Source organism: Terrapene carolina, unplaced genomic scaffold, assembly GCF_002925995.2.
Source record: "Terrapene carolina triunguis isolate 2854851 unplaced genomic scaffold, T_m_triunguis-2.0 Scaffold85, whole genome shotgun sequence".
Classification (NCBI taxonomy): domain Eukaryota; kingdom Metazoa; phylum Chordata; order Testudines; family Emydidae; genus Terrapene; species Terrapene triunguis.
In genome coordinates, this window is record NW_020664436.1 from 4091030 (window position 1) to 4096619 (window position 5590).

Genomic DNA, 5590 nt, shown 5'->3' on the forward strand with positions numbered 1-5590 from the left:
TGGACCAAGTTTCTCTGCAGGGGGCTGCAAAAGTGGAGAATGGAAAACCTCTAGCAGTAGCACAAAAAAACGAAAGTATTGATGCTAGCCTTGAAAAATCACGAGGGAAAGCTCACAGAGCCGCACAGAAAACTTTGGATGGGACAGGGAAAGAGACAGGCAGGTTTGTGTAGCTAGGGGGCCTGATTTAACTCCAGGGCTAGCCGAGGTCAGAGAAAGCTAGTTGGCCTACAGAAGTTCCATGTTTAGGAAGAGGAACCATGAGCTGCAAGAGAAGGATCCCGGACCCCTCAAAGGACTCCGTTCAAGTCCAATGAACTCTCTAGAGTAGTGAGGAACCAGAGGCAGGGAAAAAGCAGGTAGGCATTATTACTTTGTCTAGATCTGTGTTTCGCTCCTGCTGCTAAATAAACAGTAATGGTGTTTAGGATCCTGTGCAGTCTGTCTCTCTCTTGGCAATCACTGTCATGTGCCTCTGAAGAGTTAACCTATGACTCCTAATCATCCACATGGTTGGAGTTCTGGGGGAGGGTGTGTTTTATAAGCTCTGGGGCAGTCTGAACTAGTCCCAGGAGATAGACTGTAGGATCCCAAGGCCCCAGCTCTCAGAAGGGGATGCTAGAGAGAGGATCTGCACCCCAAGAGTGAGCCCAGAGACCCCCCAGCCAGGAATGGAGTTCAGACTCCAGAGGCTTAACAAGCACATGGGGCCCAGAGAAGTGGGCTCCAAACACAGTCTGTGGAGTGTCCAGCCAGAGGGAGAGCTCTACCACAGCTCTGTGTGTGTGACAATCATTCTTTTCAAGGTAATTTGCCCTGGATTACAATTTAACCAATATCCTGAGTACGAATCAGGAACCTAAACGATGTCCAGGGAGTTCAGAAAAATAAGTGATGTTTCCTCATTCCTTTCCAGGTGTTAGACAGGAAGTTCCCTGGTGGTGTGGGTTTTGTGGTTTTGTTTGTGTTCTCTACAGGAAATTAAATCCCCATAGCTTCTATGATGCTAACGCCTGTCACAAACATAGAAGATTTGTGCAAAAAGGGAAGATGCATAAAAGGACTCACTTGCAAAGGACAAGTTGGGTTCTTGATAGATGGTTCCACCTTCCCTGGTATAACCAGGAAATTAACTCTTTGCTGTGGGAGAGGCGGCACTCTCCTGCTGTGTTCATTACTTGTGAAACTGGATGTCCCAGCCATGGCCACTGATACCACAGGATTGATTAAGGGAGTATAGTTCCTTAGTCTGGGTCTAAAGGGTTTGTAACTAAGGCTACATCTATACTCTGAGCTAGGAGTGTGATTTCCTGACTTGTGTACACACACTTCCACTTTGCCCGGTGGCTGCTCGACACCCCCGCGGCCCCTGGCCCCGCTCCTTCCCACCCCTGCCCCACCCTCGCCCCGCCCCCATTCCACCCCTTCCCCCAAGTCCCCGCCTCTTCTCCACCACCTCCCTTGAGTGTGCCGCGTCACCGCTCCCCCTGCTCCCTCCCGGAAAGTCCAAAGTGCCACCAAACAGCTATTAGGTGGTGGGGCAGCAGGAAGCTGGAGGGAGGGGGAGGAGCGGGGATGTGGCGCGCCCAGGGGAGGCAGAGGCGAGGAGGGGGCATGGGGAGTTTGGCTGCTGGTGGGTGCTAAGCACCCGCTAATTTTTCCCCGTGGATGCTCCAGCCCCGGAGCACCCACGGAGTCGGCACCTATGATGGTAACTCGAGGAGAGCTGCCTCAAGTATAAATAGTGGCATAGCCGCAGTAGCTTGGGCAGCAGCAGAGGTAGCACACCTGAGCCATGCTGGGTACAGCTCGAGCTACAGTTCTGAGTCGCTCATTAGCTGCAGCAGGGCATCAGGACTTATGCCAGGTCTACACTTAAAATGTAGATCAACATAGCTTTTTTTAAAATAGCTACTTTGTAGCTAAGCTGGCCTTACCCCTGGTGTGGACACAGCTAGGTCAATGGAAGAAAGCTTCTGTCAACCTAGCAACTGCCGCTGGGAGAGGTGGATTACCCACAGTGACAGAAAAGCCCCTTCTGTCACTGTAGGAAGCATCTACACTACAGCAGCTTGGCTACAGCGGTGTAGCACCCATAGTATAGATGTGGCCTTAGGCATCTGTGCACATGCCCACTGGCAAAAACGTCGGCACCAATGGGAGTAGGCAGCAGCAGATGGGCAGTTTTGAAAACGTCAGAGGTGTCTAAATAGTGGATGTAGGAATTTAGAGGCAGCTAGGCACCTAAATACCTTAAGTCATTTATGAACATGGGACATAGTCTACTAAGTCAGTGCTTTTCAAAGCCAGTCCACCGCTTGTTCAGGGAAAGCCTCTGGCGGTCCGGGCCGGTTTGTTTACCTGCCGTGTCCACAGGTTCAGCCGATCGCTGCTCTCTCTGGCCGCGGTTTGCCGCTGCAGGCCAATGGGGGCTGTGGGAAGAGTGGCCAGCATATCCCTCGGCCCGCGCCGCTTCCCACAGCCCCCAGTGGCCTGGAGCGGCGAACCACGGCCAATGGGAGCCACGATCAGCCGAACCTGCGGACGCGGCAGGTAAACAAACTGGTTTGGCCCGCCAGGGGCTTTCCCTGAACAAGCGGCGGCCCAACTTTGAGAAGCACTGTCCTAAGTCATTTAGGTGTTTTTAAAAAGAACAGGAGTACTTGTGGCACCTTAGAGACTAACAAATTTATTTGAGCATAAGCTTTCGTGGGCTACAGCCCACTTCATCAGATGCATAGAATAGAACATATAATAAGAGTATATATATACATACAGAGAAGATGCCATACCAGCTCTAAGAGGCTAATTAATTAAGATGGCCTATTATCAGCAGGAAAAAAGCTTTTGTAGTGATAATCAAGATGGTCAGTTACAGACAGTTGACAAGAGGTGTAAGGATAGTTATCATAAGGAAATAGATTCAAGTAGTGTAATGACTCAGCCATTCCCAGTCTCTATTCAAGCCAGAGTTAATGGTATCTAATTTGCAAATCAATTCAAGCTCAGAAGTTTCTCCTTGGAGTCTGTTTTTGAAGTCTTTCTGTTGCAAAATTGCCACCTTCAGGTCTGTTACTGAGTGGCCAGAGAGGTTGAAGTGTTCTCCTACTGGTTTTTGAGTGTTATGATTCCTGATGTCAGATATGTGTGTGTTTATTCTTTTGCGTCGAGACTGTCCGGTCTGGCCAATGTACATGGCAGAGGGGCATTGCTGGCACATGATGGCATATATCACATTGGTAGATGTGCAGGTGAACGAGCCCCTGATGGCATGGCTGATGTGATTACGTCCAGTGAAGGTGTCACTTGAATAGATATGTGGACAGAGTTGGCACCGGGCATTGTTGCAAGGATAGGTTCCTGGGTTAGTGTTTTTGTTGTGTGGTGTGTGGTTGCTGGTGAGTATTTGCTTCAGGTTAGGGGGCTGTCTGTAAGCGAGGACTGGTCTGTCTCCCAAGATCTGTGAGAGTGAGGGATCGTCTTTCAAGATAGGTTGTAAATCTTTGATGATGCGCTGGAGAGGTTTTAGTTGGGGGCTGAAGGTGACGGCTAGTGGTGTCCTGTTATTTTCTTTGTTGGGCCTGTCTTGTAGTAGGTGGCTTCTGGGTACTCTTCTGGCTCTGTCAATCTGTTTTTTCACTTCAGCAGGTGGGTATTGTAGTTTTAAGAACTCTTGATAGAGATCTTGTAGGTGTTTGTCTCTGTCTGAGGGATTGGAGCAAATGCGGTTGTATCTTAGAGCTTGGCTGTAGACAATGGATCGAGTGGTGTGTCCTGGATGGAAGCTGGAGGCATGTAGGTAAGTATAGCGGTCAGTAGGTTTTCAGTATAGGGTGGTGTTTATGTGACCATCATTTATGAGCACAGTAGTTTTTGAAAATTGTACCCTTTGTGCCTTACCCAGGAGCCCTCCCATATCTCTTCACACATCAGTATATTTCCACTGCACAAATAAATTGGTCATGTGTACATGTGCAGTGCAGCCTTCCTTAGCCCCATACAAAGTGTACATGTGTGGCATGAGATTTTCACAGTGCCATAATTAGGTTGAATGTAAACTAAATTACACTGCAAAGCTCTTAAGTCAGATAGCCTCAAGGAGGGCTAGCACCCTGCTAAATTTCAACTATCTACCCCCAAACATTTCAGTTACTGAGCTGATCCCAAAAAAGTTTGCCACTAAAGATTTTGTTTATTATAGGAAGTTTTTCTGGTTTCCAATCACCCGGTGCTCAAAAACGTCTTACCTTTTTTGCTCATATTTTCAAAAAAATAAAAAAATAAAAAAAGGTCACTTTGGGACAAAGACCAAAACTGAATGATTGTATTCTGAACAGTAAAAGTTTCAGAATGCTATTAGTGACTGAAAACAGGGGGTTAAGTTGGAAACAGTTATGCAGCCTTCATTATAGCAGTTGGAGTCAATCCTCACTCTGTAATGTATTGACCACAGAAAGAAGGTCCCTATCAGATAATGTTAACACGTAAGGTCCTCCCTGGGTAAGTAACATGGTGAGTTCCAACACCAATGTAGAGGATGAGCTCTATAAAATGGGCTCTGGTGCCACAAACCTGTTCGTGTATCGTAAAGACACAATCAGGCAGTGTTATTTGGCGAAGCTGCACCACCCATAACAAACCCAAATGATTGCTGCTTGCATTCACAACTACCAGTTACATAACCCACAGTCAGACGTTCTGGTGCCTACAGTGATTACTGCTTCCTGATATGAAGTGAACAGCTCAGCTATTTTTTCACCCGACTACAGGTGAGCTTGGAAGCTTGCACTGGAAATGCTGATAACATCAAGACTAACAAATTATTTTCCAGCAAAGCAAAGTACAGCCTGGGCTAAGTGGGGTCTTGTAATGCACTGAGTTGGCTTGTTATAATAAGAGAAGCAAAGCTCAAAGACTTAGATTGTGCACTGCCCTCACCAAACAGAGCCCTTTTGTCTGAGAAGTGCATGTTGATCAGACTGCCAAACTGTGGCAAGTGGATGTAATTTGTGGCAATGCATGAGGAGTGGTCTACATCTAAAACTTAGATTGACCTAGCTAGGTCTACACTCAAAAGTTAAATCCACCCCCTCTGAGTGACACAGGTAAGCCAAGCTAACTCCTGGTGCAGACAGTGCTAGGTCAATGGAAGAATCCTTCTGCCTACCTAGCTACCACCTCCCGGAGAGGTGGATGAACTACACCCATGGGAGCACCCCTCTTGTTGCTGGAGTGAGTGTTTACACTGAAGCACTACTGCCAGCCATCACTCAGAGCTGCGAAAAATTTTGCACTCTATTCAATGTAGTTAGGTCGACCTAACCCTCACTGGGGATGCAGCTAGGTTGACTGAAAAATTATACCTAGCTACTGACTTTTGAGGGGGTGGATTTACTACAGCAATGGAAAATCCCCTTCCGTCACTGTAGCAAGAGCCTACCCTACAACAGCACATCTGCTGTGCCCACAGCTGTGCTGCTTATAGTGTAGACAATCCCCTCAGACTATGAGAGGTGCAGGGCCGGCTCCAGGCACCAGCCCACCAAGCATGTGCTTGGGGCAGCGCCTGGAGGGGGGCGGCACGGCGGGG